Here is a 20,903-nt window from a genome sequence, read left to right on the forward strand (position 1 = left end):
GAGTTTGTGCCTGTGCAAAGCCTTTGAGAGAGTCATTTGCAATGCCTATTTCATTACTTCTTTCACTAAATAAAATCATCCATTTACTAAAGGTCTGTTGCCTTTCAGGATAAAATGTATGGATTTTTAAAAGATAAGGCTTTGGTATATTTATAAAAATTAGCCATTAAATAATTATTTCTATTTAAGTTTATTGGGCATAATGATAATCCATTATATTGATTCCTTTCTTGTCAATAATTCTCTCTTACTTCCCAGAATCAGTTGTTTTTGGGGTGTAACTTTATTAGAGAATAAAGTACTTGTGAGCTCTCATTATAGACCCAACTATTTTCAACAATTAAATTAGTGTTCTTATTAAGATAAAGTATGCAACTGCTTGGATAGTTGCTTTCTTGGAAGTGCTTGTTAAATTATTTAAAACCCTATAGATAGAAAATGAAAATCTTTGTAGTAATAAAGAATGATATTTTTAGGTTAAGAAAAGCTAATTGGAGTTAAATTTATAAATGTAGTGAATTATTTTACCTATAAAGTGAATTTATGTAAATGTAATATTTTTTAAAAGGAGAAAAATAAGAGAATAGCATAATTATAATCATTTGACAATCTAACCAATTCAAACTGTGAAGCAAATAACTTTTCAAAGAAATATATCAAATGCATTCACATCAGCTTGTTTCCTTTCATTTTTGTTTAGTTGCATAGATAAGAGTTTTAAAAAAGGCACTTTAGAATTTATTTATTTTTTTAAACTTTGACATGTTAAACTGCTATGTTTTGGCCAAATGGAGTTAAACATATAATGTAAATTTAATAATCTATATTTAATTAGTTATTTTATTCAGACATGAAATACTATGGATGCATTAGGCAATATGTATATTATATATAAATATTTTAAAAGTTTAAAAAATTCTTTCCCTGAAGGAGCTTAAAATCAATTTATAAGGATATATAGATATCTGTATATGTGTATATAAACATATATAACATTTTCTTTATAAATAAGTAGTTTTAAAATATTAATAAAAATTATAAAACTTATTCAGTAAAATCATAAGACCCATAGTGCCTACAAATGATTAAATTTTCTATTTATTTTTCTACTTAATAATAGGGGGAAAATGTTAAAATGTGTTTTAGCCAGTTGTCTTCCTTATTAGTTTGCTGGTACAGCTAAAACAAAGTTAAACAGACAGAGTGGATTCAAAAATAGAAATTTATTTTCTCACAGGTCTGGAAATAATAAATTCAAGATCAAAGTATCAACTGGATAGGTTCCTTCCGAAGGGCATAGGGAAGGGTTTATTCTTGGCCTGTCTCCTTGGCTTGTAGATGACTGTCTTATCCATGTGTCTTCACATCATCTTTTCTCTGTGCATGTCTGTGTCCAAATTTCCTTGTCTTATAATAGCACCAGTCATATGGAATTAGGGCCTACTAGAATGGCCCTAATTTAACTTAATTATCACTGTGCAGTAATCTTCAAATATGGTCACATTCTGAAGAACTAAGGGTTAGAACATAAACCTATGAATTTTGGAGGGACACAATTCCATAACATTCCACCTTTTGGTTCCTAAACAGTCATGTCCTTCTCATATTCAAAACACATTGACCCCATCTCAACAGACCTCAAAATCTTAACCTATCCCAGCGAGAAATCTAAGTCTAATACATCGTGTAATTATCATCTACATCAGATATGGGTGAGACTCAATCTGTGGTAAAAATCCCTCTCCAGCTGTAATCCTGTGAAATGAGATATCTGCTATCAAAATGCAGAGGTGTGCCCCACCAGATGTGGCTCAGTAGTTGAGCATTGATCTAGGATCCAGGAGATCACGGTTTGATTCCTCTCAGGGCACAGCCCAGGTTGCGGGTTTGATCCTCAGTGGGGAGTGTGCAGGAGGCTGCCAATCAGTGATGACTCTCTCATCATTGATGTTTCTATCTCTCACTCTTCCTCTCCCTTCCACTCTCTGAAATCAATAAAGATATAGTAAAAAGAAAAAATGCAGTGGTGTAATAGGCATAGGATAGACATTTTTACTTCAAATGAAAGAAATCAAAAAGGAAAATGGGGCAAGGATTACTAAACAGGTGCAAATTATCAGGATAAATTCTATTATATTTTAAAGCTCTAAAATGGTTCTCTTTGGATCAATGTTGTGTTCTCTCAGCCCACTAGTGTGGCAGTTCTGTCTTTCGGGCCCACAAGTGTGATGGCTCCATGCCCTCTGCCCTCAGTGGCCATGACCTGCCTTCTAATATTGAGGAGATAGCCCCACCCTCTGGAAATGAGGAGGAGGCCTCACTCTGTGGAACTGATTAGGTGACAAGTCCACTCCCCTCCTGGTTGGTCATCCTGGGCCTGGGCCATCTGGACCAGGTTGGCAGTGACAGCCATTCTTCATTTTTAGTGAAGGATAAGATATTATTCACAGCCAGACAGCTCTATTGGCCCATCCTGTAGAATTTCAGAAGTTCAGCAGCCTTCCTTCATTTTGTCCTATCTCAGCACAATTCAGTCTAAATTGGCAGTGTTTCATCTGGTATAAAATTCTCAGCCTTCTTGGCCTCCTATGCAATTTATGATGGTCCAAGCCTACAGACAAGATATTTTCTGAAAAACCATTTTTTTTTGTTTGCATTGTCCTGTTTTATTCAAGACAAATGTTAAAAGATATAAAATCATGCCGCAAAAATTTTTCCTGATAATTTAATTGATTTCATTTTAAGTCACCATAAACTTTCATTTTTTTTTTCTTTCTTTATTATTAAATTTCTTGGGGTAACATTGGTTAACAGGTTTATATAAGTTTCAAGTATACATTTCTATGATAAAACATCTGTATATTGCATTGTGTGCCCACCACCCAGAGTCAAATCTCCTTCTGTCACCATATATTTGACCCCCTTTACCCTTTACTAACCCCTCTCCCCCCTTCTCTCTAATAACCACCATACTGTTGTCTGTGTCTATGAGTTTGTTTTTCTTGTTTGTTCTTTTGTTGCTTTCAGTTATATATCCCACATAGAGGTGAAATCATATGGTTCTTAGTTTTTTCTGTCTCACTTATTGCACTTAGCCATGTTCATCCCTGGTTTCTGCTGAGATGATTGAATGCTTCCATGAATCACTTGTGTAATCTTTTTAGTAAATGGTTACTGAGCCATATCCTTGATATTCTCTTCAGAACATGCTTGCTTTCTTTTGGAAACATGGATCAGCTCTAAGAATTTCCAGCTCTTCAAGTCCTGTTTCAGTTTTGTTTAATTAATTCTTCTTCAGTTCATCTATCTCCTCTCACATTTTATTACAAGCAGCTAGGAGTAGCCAGGCTATGCCTTCAATATCGTTCAAAGAAATCTCTTAAGCTAAATATCCAAGTGCACTGATTACAAGTTCTACTTTCCACAAAACACTAGAATACATTTCAGCCCAATTCTCTACCACCTTATAACAAGGATCACCTATCCCCCAGCTTCCTATAATGTGCTCTTCATTTTCATCTGAGACCTCATCAGAAGAATCTTTAACATTAATATTTCTATCAATATCATGCTCATGATGATATATGTATTCTCCTAGATAATAGATTTCTCTAAGATCTCCTCTTTTCTCCTTGAACCTTAACCAAAATTGCTTTTTTTAAACTTTATTTTTATTGTTGACACTATTACAGATGTCCCCACCCCCACCCCTTTGCCCACCTTCACCCAGCCCCCACCCCTCCCTTCCCTCTGGCCATCACCACTGTTGTCTGTGTCTATGGGTTATGCTTATATGCTCTTTCGATAATCCCTTCACCTTCTTTCATTCAGCCACCTTTGCCTCTGATATCTGTGAGTCTGTTCCATGTATCCATGCTTCTCTTTCTATTTTTTCCTCAGTTTATTTTGTTTATTAGATTCCACATATAAATGAAATCATATGGTATTTGTCTTTCACTGAGTGGCTTATTTCATTTAGCATAATAATCCCCATGTCCATAAGAACGCCCCCCCCCCCCAAAAAAAAAAATCAGAAAGAATATATGCACCGCTATGTTCATAGCAGTGTTATTTACAATAGCCAACTTCTGGAAACAGCCCAAGGGCCCATTAGTAGATGAGTGGATAAGGAAGCTGTGGTGCATTTACACAATGGAATAATATGTGGCTATAAAAAGGAGAAAATCTTACTAAAATATCCTTTAATATCCATATTCCTACCAGCAATTTTTTCAAGACAAGTCTGAATTTTTTTGACCCATACCTCAAAACTCTTCCAGCCTCTATTATTACCCAATTTCAAGTCATGTTCATATTTTTAGATATTTATTATAGCAACAGCCCATTTCCCAGTACTAAATCTGAGTTAGTTTGCTATGGCTGGTATAACAAGTTACCACAGACTGGGTGGCTTAAGTAACAGAAATTTATCTAGTAGTTTTCGAGGGTAGAAGTCCAAGATCAAGGTGCCAGCAGGGTTGGTTTTTCTGAGTGCTGGAAGGAATGGATCTATTCTAGCAATATTTCCTTGGCTTTCTGATGTCTATCTTCTCCCTGTGTCTTCACATATGTCTCCCCTCCATACATGTCTATGTACAAATATCCTCTGTTTATAAGGACACAAGTCATATTGGACTAGTTTACCCTAATGATCTCATTTTAATTTAACCCCTATAATACCGTATCTCTAAATATAGTTGCATTCTGAGGAAATGAGATCAGGATTTCAACATACAAATTTGGGATGTGGAGGACGCAGTTCAGTCTAATAATTCCTTCAAACTAAAGTCATATGTATATTGTATCTTCTAAAGAAATCATTCAAAATTTCCATTCTTAACCAATTTCAAAATTATTTGTTTTCCTGATTTAATACATAAATTTCTAATAGTGCAGATTAAGGTCATTAGCTATTTTCAAGACTGAATCTTTGGCCTTAATCTTGAAAGCATCGAATGTAAGTTGATGTCCCAAGTGTTTAATGGTTATTACTGAATTACCTGAAATTCATTTCCACATTCTATGGTAAGTATATTATCTATGTAAAAACAAAACTGTCAATTACTTTTAAATTATTTTTTAACTATATCCTACAATCCTAATTCTGTGCATCATATGCAATTTTTGACATGGTTTAGAGAGGCCTAACTATAAATATAAAGTAAAAATCATACGGAATCATTATAAAATATTTCTTCAAAATTTTGAATAGTCAACAAAATTATAAAATAACATTAATTAGATGTAGGTAAATAGATACTATTTTCCAGAATTGTGCTAATATTGGGAAATTAAACAGATTAATTATTATAAACCATACATATTTTCTCAGAAAGTTTAAAGTCTGTACTGATAGAAATTTGGTGTAATAGGTACATAAATGCAATTACTGCTCAATGTCCACACTATTGTTATGACCATAAGTTATTTATAATAAAATTTTGCTTTTTTTTTTTCACTTGCTGTGGAAGACTAATGTTCTTCGCAAAATTTCATTTTTTCCTGAATATAGGCTAAATGGATCTAATTAGATCATAAAAGTTACACAAAGTACTAAACTATAAGTCACACAATTTCTAACATTATAGAACAAATAATGCCATTATTTTTAACTATGTTCTACATATAGAAGTCTTAGCTAAGTCCTAGGTGACTTTATCTTTAAGTGTAATTATAATTACCAATTACAGAGCAAATACTATGTGTCTGGCATTTTTGCAGATAAACCATACACAGCACACACACATACACACACTTGTATTATTGAGTGCAAGTTGGCATGCCTGTCCTTTTAGCAATGAAAATTTATGCTTAGATTACAAAATGTTTAAAAGTGTGTGGAATAATGTAAATAGCATTACTGAAATTTGACAGAATTATTATAAATTACTTTTGTTAACATTCAAATCAGATATGGACACTAATAAAAAAATGAAATAATTTCTGCCCTTTACAATTTATTTTGACATGTAATATAGATGCAAAATATTAATAAAATCCAGTAGAATATATTAATGGTATATCAAATAAACACCATATTTAATCTCTATAAATTTGGAAATATTTGTGATAAAATGGAAGAAAAATACAACATATGAATACAACTCTGGAAGCAGCAGACTGTAGACTTATTGCACTCTGTAGCTCTCAATAAACCCTTGTAAAGGCAAAAGTTAATTAAGAATGGTAGAAAAAATTCATAATTTAGTTTAGAAGCCAAAGAGATAGATGTCAGTTTTGTCTTTTTTCTCCCTTGTCATTTAAAAAAGAGATTTATGTTTTGAATCACATTTAATGTTTTTCTCTTGATAATTTCTCTTTGTGGTTTCAGTAAAATCAAACATGAACAAGAGGATGGACTTCACTATGCTCTTTTTAAAACAATAACAAAGCTCTAGATATGTTTATTTTGTTATATCTTGTTCTCTTATTTTCCAAGTATCAAAAAATTCAGAAGGTGCATTTTGTGACAACATGTCTTGAAGAAGTATATATTCCATAGAGAGCAGAAATAGATGTCCTACAGCAGTATCTGAATTATGTTAAACACCAGCAGACTAGAATTTTTTCTATTTGTTCACCTGAAAATGGCAGAAAAGAGCACTGAGTACCATCAATGTGACTTTTTTGTCTGCTTTGAACCTGCTACTGCTCTGCAGTGATGTGTCTCCACTTTTGAAATATGTTCAGTGTTTATTTGTTAATGAGTGTTGGGTGGAGTCTTCAAAAAAAGATAAAATATATTTTAGTACTAAAGGTATTACATGAAAGGCTTCTGTTTTGTCCTAAAATATATAATGAAAATACTGGATGGGTTTCTCATAGCTTATTTAACTGGGGAAAATGCTGAGTAACACAGAACTAAGGTTATGTAAGACACCAACCATTATAACAGAAGTTTTTCTTGCTGGTTTGAAAGGGAGTTGCATGATATGGAGACACACTTGACTAAATACTGAGGATGGCCCCTAGCAGCGGATAGAGACGCCCTCCGCTGGCAGCCAGTAATTCTACAGTCTCAATTTTGCTAACAACCTGAATGAGGTTGGAAGGAGACCTTTAGGACAGTGCAGCCCCAATCACCATGACTTGTGTCTTCTGAGACCCAAGCACAGTATTCGGCTAATCCATTGTAGGAGGCTGAATGACAACTCCCCCTAAATATCCACATCTTAATCCTTGGAACCTATGAATATTAAATTAAGGAGCAAAGAAACTCTGCAGATGTGACTCAGTTAAGGATCTTAAAAGGGGAGCTTAGCCTGAATTACTCAGGTAGACACTAGAAAATCAGAAGAGTAGAAGGCAATGTAAAAGTGGAAGCAGAGATTTGGAGGGATATACTTTGAAAATGTAGGAAGAAGCTACAAGAAAAGGAATATAAGCGGCCACTTGGAGCTGAAATGGGGCAATGTATCTTCACCGAGAACGTCCAGAAGAAACCAGCTGTGCCAATATCTGACACCTCAGCTTTAGTTTAATAAATTTGATTTTAGATTTCTGACCTCCAGAAGCACAGCAATAAAACTGTGTTGTTTCAAGCAACTAAGTTTGTGGTAATTTATTACAGCAGTAATAAGAAACGAATCCACTCATGCCCATGGAAACTGTCTTGACCCATGGCAACTGTGAAATAATAAATTTGCATTGTTTTTAGCAACTAGATTTGTGGTAATTATACAACAATAGAAAACAAATACAGTGACTTTATAGATAATTAAAGTTGCCCTACAACAATATTTAAACCTGTACTACCTCCATACTCTCTCTCATTGACCCAAATTAACTAATATTCAGGTCAGAGTAATCAAGTTACAGACACCTAAAGACAATAGACTGCTACTGGTACTCAAGCCGAGCAGAGCCTTTCCCCTTATTTTCTTTTATTAAATAATATCATACATCAGAATGCCATAACAGATTAACATAGATTGAGTGGATTAAACTACAAACATTTATTTCTCACAGTTCTGTAGACTGAAGGTCCAAGATTAGGGTGCCAACATGGTCTCATTTGGGTGAAGGCCCTCTTCCTGGTTTACAAGTGGACTTCTGGTTGTGTCCCCATTTGGAGGAGAGAGAGACTGGACTAGCTGTCTTCCTCTTCATATAAGGACACTAACTCCAGCATGGAACTTCATTCTCATGACCTAATTAGCTCTCAAAAGTCCCACGTCCTAATACCAATTTATTAAGGGTTAGGTTTTCAAAATAAGAATTTTGAGGGGACACAAATATGATGTTTATAACAAAGACCAATCTTAAAACTCAACTTTCCTAAAATGTCATGCCCAACTAGAATTGTTGTATAGTAACATTGAGATATAATTGAATATAATAAATTACACATACAGTAGTTTCCCCTTGTCCCAGGTGGATGCCTGAAACCATGGGTAATACTGAACCTTATAATATACTATATTTGTTTCTATATATACTATGAAGAGTTAACATAGTGGAGATATTTTAAAATAAAGTGAGGACAGCTATTCCAGAGAAATTGACTTGCATATTTTACGCCTCAAACATTTGGAATGTTTGAACTGAAAAATAAAACCTTTGGACTGGGCCAAACCAGCATTTTATTCTAAACTGCTATTTGTAAAGCTCAGAGGAAAACAGACATCTTGCATACAAGGAATAAAATTAAAGACATTATTTAGAATTAGCACCATAATGTATAGCCAAATAATAACTTAGCTTATTAGCACCAATAGAAATTCCTTTCTTCTATTCATATATTTTTATTCCTTTTATTTATATATATTTAAAAAAATCTTTGCCTTCACTCTATAACTAGAACACTACTTAGGTTTCTGCCTGAATCAGTACTCCCTATTAAACAGCTATTCTTTGATCTTAAATAAATGGTGTTGCCTCTCACTTTTGTTTTTTTAAAGTTAACAACACATATCTATGATAAAGTTTAATTTATAAATTAGACATGGTAAGAGATTAACAGCAACAATAATAAAATAGAACAATTATAGCTATATATTGGAGTAAAAATTATGTGAATGTGATCTCTCTCAATCTCTCTAAATATCTGGAATTTTCTATTTAATAATTTTGGACCAGGGTTGACCATAGTAACTGTAATCCCAAAAAGCAAAACTGTGGACAAGGGGGGGTTACTGTACTTCAAATATATAATTTGGTAAGTTTTACATATTTATACCCCTTGTGAAAATATCAGCAAAATTAAGATAGTGAGCATATCCATCTCACCCAGAAGTTGCCTCATGCCCTTGTGCACTCCTTCCCTACAAATCTTCTTTGCACTGAACCTGCCCAGGTAATCACTGAGTTTCTGTCAATATAAATGTTTTCATTTTCCAGAGTTTTATATGTGAATTTATATATTAAATTCTTTTTTGTCTTGCTTCTTTCATGCCACATAATTATTCTGAGATTCATTCATATTGCTGCATTGAAGTTCTCTCTCCTAAGCTAAGAGTACACCAAAATATTCTCAATTCAGGGACTCTTTGGGGCTCTGCCTAAATCCCATTTTCTCTGCTATGGCCTGGTCATACTGTCAATAAGCTGGGACTAGGTGGGACTCAATATTTTGTTTCTTTTTTGCAGTGTGTAACTCAGCTTTCTGTTTCTTATTTCTCAGAGACCACTGTCCTTCCTTGCCTGATCCAGTGTCTTGAAACCTGTGTGTCATATATTTCATGTAGATTTTTTTTTCTTTTGGTTGTTTCAATCAAGAGAATACTTGTTATTCCATTTTGGATTGAAATGAAAACACCAAACTGCTCTGACTCTCATAGAATTTATTAGTTGAATTACTTATTTTCCATTTTCCATTTGCTACTTTGAAGAGTCTTACCTTTTCATCTACAAGCAAAGAAATGTAAATACATTTTGTTCTAAATCTGTCACCAGTATAGTGTTCAGAAAAACTTGGCCCATGGTATTAGAAACATATGGGCAGTGCAAAGTAAGTGAGCTCTTGCGGAAGTTTATGATGTAACCCTTAGACTTACCAATTTTGCTTAATAAAACATCTACCATTTATAAATTTAAATGATTCAAATTCTTTGTACTTGACCATTGCATCCACTTGAATTTGAAAGTTAGAGCTGTGTGAATATGATTATATGCAGGAATCTCCAGAGCCATACATAGCACCTTTGTTTGAACCTTAATTTTGTCACTTATCATCTGAATGAACTTTTTAAAATTGCTACCCATTAAAGATAATTTCATTACTTTTCATAATGTATATGTTTTGTTATATAAGGGGAGATAATATTTTTACTGAAAAATAGTAAATTTTTAATAAAGTCTTATTTCACTATTATTTGAACTTGTAGCTTAAAATTAAACATTTATTTACACATGAAAAAAATTATTGTCTCTCTGTGCCTCAGTTTCCTTATCTATAAAGGGTAGAGAAGGATAACTAATGTACTTATCTCAAAAAGTTGTAAGAGAATTTGATGAGTTAATAAAAACATAAACAATTTACCTAAAAATTGTGCTAAGTAAAAATTAGTTATTTTTTAAAAAGCAGTTAGAAATTAAAAAGTAGACTAGCTTTATTTTCTAAGGTTTTGTGGCTTATTAAAATTCCTTTGATTCATGTTACTCAAATATGTATCTGTGAAAACCTGCCAGTCTGATCTAACCAAACTTTTCATGGTATATGATTGTAAAGTTTTATAGCAATTTATTTTTTTGATACCGATGTAAGGACCAAAGGAATCTTGGTTAATTGAAATGCAGTTTGTTGAATTTCAGTAGAAGTTCATGATGTAAGATCTCAATCAAGAACTCTACCACCTATTGTAAGAAAAATGTAAAGTGTTTCAAACTGTCTCCAATATTAAGTGTTCTTTGGACAATTCTGAAAAGAATCTGTTAGAGCAAGGCATTTTCTGACTTACCTTTTAGTTCACCCTGGGGAGACTATATGAGATATCCATTGATTCCACAGTAGCTGAATTTAAGAGGTTTTAAAAATGACTAGACATGACCCATAGAGGACATAAGAATTTCAGCTGTTAAAATTGAGGTGAGGCTACGGTTTTAGCCTGGAATTGGAAACTGAATTACAACTTACTCTTAGACAGAATAGGTATTTTTAATGCCTCGAGGTTAAAGTCAGTGGGAAGGAGAGAGTCCAGTAGTTGTATTATATTATAGGGAGCTGTATTTTTTGTAGCAAGTGTACAGTTCCATTTATGACTATCCTTTACATTTCTAAGCAAAAAATCAATTCTTAAGAAGATCAATAATCCAGATATTAAAATTATTATACTGTATGCAGTTATCACCTAAAACTGGCATTTTGACATCATTCTCACATGAAAGAACAAAGGGTTCCAGCGGCAGGCCTCAGGGAGGAGGGAAAGGGGTCGCTGCAAACCCAGATGCCTGCACACACACACACGTGGGCACCACTTAAATGAGACCCACATCTTCAATTGTTTAATCTACTAAATCTCATTGCATATATTCATTTAAAAAATAACGTCGTTGCCCAGCCGGGCGTGGCTCAGCGGTTGAGCTTCGACCTAGGATCCAGGCGATCGGGGTTCGATTCCCCGTCAGGGCACATGCCCGGGTTGTGGGCTCGATCAATGACTCTCTCATCATGGATGTTTCTATCTCTCTGTCTGTCTCTCTCTCCTTCCCTCTCTCTGAAATCAATAAAGATATATTTAATAAACAAATAAATTAAATAAAATATAAAATAACATTGTTAAGTTTCAGTCTCTGCTTTACATCATTTCCCCCTCAGGTGGGAAAAATATATATATTAGTACAGTGCACAGATACTTCATGTAGGGTTTTTAGGCTATTTTTGTATATACTTCATGTAGGGTTTTTGAGAAATCTTCTGATCATAACTTTTAGATGAATAACTACATCAATTTTAATTAATTCAACTTGGCAAAGGCCTAATACGATTATATTCTTCTAAAATTAGAGTGAAGCTACCACTTTGGTTCACTGGAAACCTAATTGCTACTTTGTTCTTAGAACAATTATCTTTTGATGCTTTGAGGATAAGTCAGTACAAATGCAAGAATCATGGAGTATTTATTGTAGCTGTCCCTATGCTCTGTATTCCACACCAATATACAGGGGTGGGCAAAAGTAGGTCTACAGTTGTAATACAAATAAATAATACAATAATTAATTAACAATAATACAAGGGTAAACCCTGTGTTTCATGTACTGATAACTGTAAGCCTACTTTTACCCCACCCTGTATAAGGCTTTTATGGATTTAAAGGTACATGGCAGAAGCAAGTACTATTTTATTCTATTTATCTGATGCTAGCAAGTCATTTAGCTTGTAGTTTTTTTCAAATTTCTTCCCATGAAAAATAATAATATACTACTTATTTTGTATCTTGATATACTGGTTTTTAAAATCAAATGAAACAAACTATATGATAATATTTGAAGGAATATAGAATTCTAAAGAAAATAAGTCAGTGTGCTTAGAAGAGCTTTTATGCCTTTTTATTAACTGAATTGTGTCCTCCCCAAAATTCCTATGTTGAAGCTCTAAATGCCCATATGATAGTATTTGGAGATGGGGCCTTTGGAAGGTAACCAGAGTTAGATGAAGTCATAAGGGTGATGCCCTTATGATGGCATTGGTGCCCTTATAAGAAGAGACACCAGAGAGCTTGGTTTTGTTCTGTCTCTGGGTGCACATGCTGAAGAAAGGCCATTTGAGCATAGAAAATAATGGCCTTCTGCAAGCCAAGAAGAGAGCTCTTACTAGGATCCTAATCAGCTGTCACCTTAATCTAGGACTAACTAGCCTTCAGAACTATGAAAGATAATTTTAATAAGACACCCAGTCTATGGTATATTATAGCAGCCTGAAAAAATACATATATTTTGAGATTAGATAAAAAATAAATTTAAAAACTTTGAAAATTATAAATCAGTCTTTAAATATTAGTTATTATCAAAATATCTTGAAAATAGTTCATAAAATCTTAAAATGTATGTTATAATAAGATTTATTTCTTCCATCGATTTAATGTCAGAGAGATCCCCTTTGTGCAAGATACTGTCAATGAAACCAAAAACAAATTTCCAAAGTCAAAATATTGAGGCCCTAATTCTACACTCTCTCCATGTTAAATACACTCATTTTTATGAATCTCACGGAGTTCCTTAATCTGACCACTACTCCGGCAGGCAATAGCCAAAACCACTTTGCCATGGCAATCCCCTATGTTCCTTTATCTCTACATCTTGATTTCTCATTCCTACTCATTCTTAGGCCACCTGTCACTCCTTCCTGACAGTCACTATTTTGGTGATGTATGCCTTACCTAGCCAGTTTCTCCGCAACATTTTCAATCAATCCAACCCATGTCCCTGTTCACGGAGCAGCATTGACAACTTCCATGTTCTATTTTTGACCCTGTTGAAAGGAGGCAGGGAGTGGGCTTATGGGATAGTGTTTATAAAGTCCAAAGTAGTATAATGTCCTCAGCTTTCACGTTCACTCACCACTCATTCACTGACTCACACAGAGCTACTTCTAGTCCTGTAAGCTCCATTCATGGTAAGTGCCCTATACAGGTGCACCATTTTTTATTTTTATACCATTTTTATTGTACTTTTCTATATTTAGATGTGTTTCTGTACATAAATACTTACCATTGTGTTACCATTGTTTACAATATTCAATAGAGTAACATACTGTACAGTTTTGTAGCCTAGGAGCAATAAGCTTTAGCATGCAGCTTGCTGTAGTAGGCTATACCAGCTAGAATTCTGTAAGTGCTGTGATGTTTGCACAATGACAAAAATGTCCTAATGACATCTTTTTCAGAATGTTTCCCCATCATTAAGTGACACGTGATTGTATAATAATTTGGCTTTCAAGTAGATTGCATAGAGAAGAAAATATTTTATTTCCAGGCTCCAATCCATGAGATAGTATTATTTTTTTATACACTTTACAAAATTGCTCTTCTGAGTGAGTGTATTCATTTTTAAACACTTTTATTGAAGTATAATTGACATAAAATAAACTACATGTATTTAAAGTCTACAATTTGATAAGTTTTGCCATATGTATATGCCCATAAAACTTCACAATCAAAATAATGAATATGCATTTCACCTCCAAATGTTTCCTTATGCCCCTTGGTAATCTCTTCTCCTCATCTCTTCTGTCCCCTGGCAACCACTGATCTGCTGTCTAAAGATGGGTTTGCCTTTTCTAGACTTTTATGTAAATGATATTATGCAGTATGTATGCATTTTGTCTATATTTTTAACTTAGCATAATTTTTTTGAGATTCATCCATGTTGTTGAAAATAACAAGAACCCATTCCCTTTTATTGACTAGTCATAATTCCATTGCAAGAAAATACCACAATTTTCTTATCTATTCTCTTATTATCATTTTCTGCCTGGGGATATTCAAAATAGAGCTCCTATAAACATTTATATACAAGTTTTGTGTATAAATATGCTTTTATTTCTCTGGAACAAATGTTTAGAAATAAAATAACTGGATCATATAGTAGATTTATATTTAAGTTTTTAAGAAATGGTTAAATTGGTCTCCAAAGCTGTTGTGCCATTTTACTTCTGTACTAACAATATATGGTTGCTCCAGTTGTTCCCCATCTAAGAACACTTGTGTCTTTATCCATTTATCATATCAAATACTGGGTGGCTTATAAACAACAGAAATTTGTATCTCACAATTCTGGATGTTGGAAAATCCAAGGTGAAGGTACTAGAATATTTGGTGTCTGGTGAGGATCCATTTTACGGTTCACAGATCCTGTCTTCTTATTCTATCCTTACATGACAGAAAGGGAGAAAAGTTCTCACCTGCAGCAATCTCGTTAATGAAGGCTTTGGTCCTATGGCCTAAGCACCTCCCAAATGTAACACCTCTTAATACTATTACACCGGAGGTTGAGATTTCAACACATCAATTTTGGGGGACACAAACATTCAGTTGAGGGCAAATTAGTGTGGTCAAGCTTTATAAATCTTTGACACCCTAATAAGTGTATAGTGCTGTCTCACTCACTGTATTAGCAGTTAGTTTAATTACTATTTTCCTAATGATTTATATGCTTATTTGCTGAAATATGTGTTCAAACATTGTGCTCACTTTTTAAATTAGGTTGATTGGCACTGGCCAGTTTAGCTCAGTCGTTAAAGCAGAGGCCTGCAGACTGAAAGGTCCAGCCACCATTCCTGCCAAGGGCACATACCTTGGTTGCAAGCTCAAGCTTCAGCAACATTCAGGAGGCAACTAACTGATGTGTCTCTTTCACATCAATGTTTTTCTCTCTTTCTTTCCCTTTCACTATCTCTGAAAAAGCAATGGAAAAAATATCCTCTGGTGAGGATTAAAAATAATAAATAAATAATTAGATAAATAAATAAATTAGGTTGTTTTCTTATTGAATTTTGACAAATTCTATATATGTGTGTGCGTATGTGTGTGTGTGTGTGTGTGTGTGTGTGTGTGTGTGTATATATATATATATATATATGTCTATTGTAAGATGGTAATTTTACATTGAGGAAGTCCAGTTTATCAATTTGTTCTTTATGGATCATGCTTATAGCAATATATCTAATAAATCTTTGCCTAACTCATGGTCTTACACATTTTCTTCTAGAATTTTTATTGTTTTAGGTTTTATGTTTAGGTTAATAATACACTTTGAATCAATTTTTGCATCTGATAAAAAATATGAAATGTAGTTTCCATTTTCATATGGATAGGCAATTGTTTTAGCAACAATTGTTGAAAAGGCTTTCCAATGAATTGTCTTTACCTTTTTGTCAAAAATCAGTTGTCCAAATGTGTGTGTCTTCTAGATTCTCTATTCTATTCTCTTATTCTATTGGTCTATTTTAACTATTTAACTATCTTGATTACTGAAAAAAAATTAACAAAGAGCTAAATATTTGGAGAGGTGTCTTATGTTAATGGTGTTGGAAGATTCATTATTAAGATATCATTCTCATAAAATCAATCTATAAATTAATGTAGTCCCCATCAAAATCTAGCAAGGAGGTTTATAGAAACTGACAATCTAATTCTAGTCCTAATATAAAAATCCAAAAGACCTAAACTAGCCAAGCAAATTTAAAAAGAAAAAGTTGGGGGAGTACATCTGAATTCAAGAATGAAGGTTAGACTCAGGATTTTCTTAATTCAGCAATATAAACATCTTGTAGCAACAAGTCACAAAGCCAAGAGGACTTTCCAAGTAATACCTATTTACCAAACTTTTCTACATAAAACATCTATAGATATTTAGTTGGTAATCGTTACACTTAAATGATCTCATTCAAATTTATGATTTTTAAATTATATTTAATAAAATTTTGTAATGCTCTGCATGCATGCCCCATGTTACATAAAAATGATACAGGTAAAATTTTTGCTAAAATTTTTAACACATATTATTGAACACGTGGTTTCTATCAGTTAAGTCCTGAGGCAAGCTTGATCTTAAAAACTTTTGAGACTTTGTCAGCCTAAATTTGAAATATATTCTTTTGCTTCCTGTTTATAATTGCACTCTCCTACTTTTGTCAAACTACATTTTAAAAGTGAAGGAAGATAGAATGGTATTATTTTTTTCTCCTTCCTTAGGTTTTAATTTACTCATTGACATTACACAACTTACCCTAAATCATCAATAAACTAAGAAATGTTCCTTCAATCTCCCAAGACATCAAAATTTACAATCTGTATTCCTATAATGAAGTTCAGGAAAAATAATAGTCATCCTAAATCTGTTAATTAAAATGACAGAAATAAAACACTCAGAAAATAAAAATAATGCATCTTGAAATTGAGAACTATTCTGCCTTGAATAGTTGAGAGTAAGGGGAGGAGAGAGGAAAAGCTAACTCCTCAATAGTTTCCAGGTATTTTTAGTTCTCTTTGATTTTGCTTTAATCTCACACCTCACATCACCTTATAATATTGTATCTGTTCCACAATAACCTCTGCGCATTTAACTAGTTAATATTCCTTAAAAGTATGGGAGTGATGCCACAAGATAGATTCCAAAAAATTACTATTACCTTGTGGCTTGTAAATTTTGTGGTTGGGGAAATTGATTTACTGTGTTGTAACTGGAATATTATAATACGTTTCCACAGTGCTACTCCAATTCTCAAACTTTTTTAACTGAGCTCTTACTTTCTTGGGAAATATATCCTATCTTATGAGATCCTATGCCTGCTCTTGCATAAGGACTGAATTTGCATAGAGTTAATGGGACTATACTTAAACTAAATTCTTCTTCCTATCTCTCAGTAAATCATTCTCAATGAAACCACCTTCCATTTGTCGAATTCCAACAACACAGTGTATAGCAAAAGTAGGTTTACAGTTGTGAGTACATGAGTTACAGTTTATTCTTGTATTATGTATTAATTATTGTATTGTTTTCCATACAAACAACTGTAAACCTAATTTTGCCCCACCCTGTACAAGCTCCAGGTCAATTTACTCACATAGAAACCAGAGAAATAAAATCAGCTATTCAATAAATGTGTTGATTTGTACTATGCTCAAACTGTATTTTAGATACACTGTGAGGCTCAAAATGGCCAGAGTTGTTCCTATAATCAAACTGAATGAAAGTTAATGAATGCTATTCAACCCAGGTACATGTGTATTCTCAGCGGCTCTTCACATACATGAGATACAATGGGACTGGCTTCAATTTGAATCTCTGCTCCAATTTAAATGGGACTCTAATTACAAAAGAAACCTTTGCTTAAGGCAGTAGATACCTTGGATTTTATGTAGGGAGAGTCATGAGTTTTGAGTTTCACACTGCAATCGCTGAAAGTGGCATGGTTTCCTTTGCTGTGCAACAGCTTCCCGAGCTTCCTTAACCAAGATGTTTGATATAGATGCCTTGGTGGTTTTGCATTATTTTTTTGGTTAAAAAATATTTAATTAAGGCTACTGTCTTTCAAAATAAGGAAGTGCTTTTGAAATTTGAAACATTGCACTATTTTCTTTTTCTTTTGCTACCAATTTTATGACCCTTTGATGATAATGATTTGCCTTTATAAAGGAAAAATCACATCAGAGGAAGAGCTAGCACTTTACATTCAATGGCAGCTGCTATTTCTTTATAAAATAATTAACTAAAGGTGTAGGCTGCACATTAGAAAACTTACCAAATTGAAAGTTTCTATATATTTTATGCAAAGTAATACAATAAAAAAAATGAATATGACAAAGGATGGATCATTTGTTAAAGTACTCAAGAGGTTGTACATTGCGTTAGGTAATTTCTCTATAACATTAAAAGTTAAATAAAACATATATTATTTAGAAAATAGGAGATAAGAAGAGAGTATCTAAATATTGAGAAAAGCTGCCATTACAAGATCTTTAATTGCTCTTAACATTACTCTCAGTATGTTTGCAGCTACTTTTCCTGACTCAGTCATCTGAATGGAGAGACGAAAATTGAGACAGGTTTGTTATGTGTGAGCCAAATTGCATCAGTACCAGAATGAATGGGTAGAAAGAAAATAATTATTGGCTACTTAAAAAAATGTAATCAAAGAAGAAAAAGTTGAAGAAAAAAATATTTTTCTTAAACTTAAAATTTATAATAAAACACTCAACAATTTTAATTATTAATAAACTAATGTGAAGAACTGATAGCTTACTTTGGCTAAATTTTCTACGGCTGTCCTCAAAAGTTTTAATTTCCTTTATTTTTTTATTATTTTGGAAGATATGATTTCATAAGTGTTAAAAAAATATTCAGACCCCAGTAACACATTAAAATTCACATCTTACACCCCTTGAAGTCTCTGTAGATACTCAATGGTTGATTACCATTTCCTTTGATATTCTTCTTTGGTTTGCATGAAATTATACAATATATTTCTGATCCTAATTATTCCCTCTTCTATTCTGACTTCCAAAAACAGGCATTCCCTGTAGTTCTATTCTCAGGGCTCCTCTCTCTTCTTTTTATACATTATTTCTTCATACTCTCCTTCAGTCATAGTCTCATCAAGAATCTTCACTCATATGATTCCCAAAAGTTAAAGCCAATTATGCTTAACTTTGATGAGATGAGCAGGTTAGAAACATGAACCCAAATCTCTAGTGATTCAGCTTTCATTGAGGAATATAAATAAAATGGAAAATAAAATGTTAAATTCCTGGCTCTTTGTCACCCTTTCAGTTTCTACAATGATAAATTCTCAATATTATCCACAGGCCATCACCCATGTCTAAGGTGATGCTACAATTAGAACTGTTTGTAACATTTTCAACTGCCTAGATTATCTGAAAGTAAGTTAAGGACAATGACTAGATGAGTGTACCTGACAGTCATCCACTTACTATTACTTCTTAGCATATTAATAGATTAAAGTTTAACACTCTCTTATAAGCTACAAGTATGCACAATCAAAGTAATTTTGTATATATTTAACCAAACACTTAAATTGATTAATGAAATAGCAGTGAGTAAAACAGGGTTTGAATCCTGTTTCTTCTTAAATCTAACACAAAAATTGATGCTAATCAAGTTAAAAATGCTGGCCTTAATTGTAATAGCTAGCTTATGTTTTACAGAGCTTATTATTAAAGACTTCAGAAATCCCCATTTATTGTGTGGATAGCACTTTTTCTTATGCATTTGTCACAGTGTTTTGTTGCTTCCCTTCTCCATGTGTGTGACCCAGGCCTGTGGTCTTTCAAATTGAACATATCAGCCATTTATTACCAGCTCTATTTTAATTTCCTTTCGAGCTACCACTGAAAGTAAAAGACTGCTGGCGGTTTTTAATTTTACTTTAGATGGCATAAGACATAGCTGCATGATTAAAATGCCAGATATCTCTATAAATGTTATCAATTACATTAATTAAGAGAAAATTGTAGCAAAATTTTCTCTGAGGGAGAAAAATAAATGTATTGCTTTAAAACCTTTATTAACACATAACTGTTGCATTTCTTCTAGCTTAGTATATTTTTCCCAATTTTAAAACAAAAATTTTAGAGGACTTGGAGAAAATGTACTTTAAAAAGAAATAATCATGAAATTGGTACCTGTGAACATCATGAGTACTTACTTTGATGTGAATTAACCTGCACACAAATACAGGCTGATTAAATAGTTGAACTGACTAATTGTTTTTAATATACTATATGCCTAGTTGGACAGCCATCTAAATTCTCTAACAAGCTACATAGTCCAGAAACTATTTAATCCAATTAGGAAAATGAACCTTATGGCTCAACAGCATTTCTACTAACATTTAGAAAATTAGTTTGAATTTAAAATGGTTATAGCTGTAAATCAGTATATAAAGCTATTTTACATACATTGTCTCACTTAGTCCTTACTGACATCTTGCAGGGTAGGGAACATCAGAGGATGCGGTGAATTTATTAGCAGTTTGACCATGATCACACAGTGATGCTGGAGTACAGATACAAAATCAGGTAATCTAGTTTTAAGGTCAGTGCCACCTTCATCAATTCATTTACCAGGGACTAGCATATGCCAGTCCCTGGTAAGTACATCATAAGTAGGGAACAGAAGGCACAATTCTGAACAGGTCAATATTTTTACTTTCAAGCAGCTTGAATGCAGCAGGTAAGACAAGTAATTAAGCTATGTGATATTTTTAAAGTAAAAAGTGCGTTGATAGGACCTAGGAAGGAGAAGTAACCCATACTTTGAAGGGAGCACAGGAAAAATATCTAAAGTGGTATTTTTTGTCCCTATATTTTAGTCAGATCTATGGAGATGAAGAATTTTTTTAGAAGAGTGAAGAGCATGTAGACATATCTGAGGTAAGAGAAAATATTGCTTACTAAGTGAATTGTGAATAATTCACTCTGACTGAAGTTTAGTATTTCAGTGAG

General features: G+C 33.2%; 1 protein-coding gene across 7 annotated transcripts in view; it reads left to right on the plus strand.

The window, feature by feature from the left end:
• Window positions 1-20,903, plus strand: part of MGAT4C (MGAT4 family member C) — a 668,022-nt gene that overhangs the window by 50,145 nt on the left and 596,974 nt on the right. For 4 of the 7 annotated variants that reach the window (XM_087814509.1, XM_087814508.1, XM_087814513.1 and 1 more), the window contains one exon: window positions 20,771-20,831. The exons of the other annotated variants lie outside the window; for them this stretch is intronic. The gene's annotated coding sequence lies outside the window, so the exon portion shown is untranslated. The remainder of the gene's footprint in view (window positions 1-20,770; window positions 20,832-20,903) is intronic. 7 annotated transcript variants of the gene reach the window in all.

This window comes from Miniopterus natalensis, chromosome 2 (genome assembly GCF_054644295.1).
Source record: "Miniopterus natalensis isolate mMinNat1 chromosome 2, mMinNat1.hap1, whole genome shotgun sequence".
Classification (NCBI taxonomy): domain Eukaryota; kingdom Metazoa; phylum Chordata; class Mammalia; order Chiroptera; family Miniopteridae; genus Miniopterus; species Miniopterus natalensis.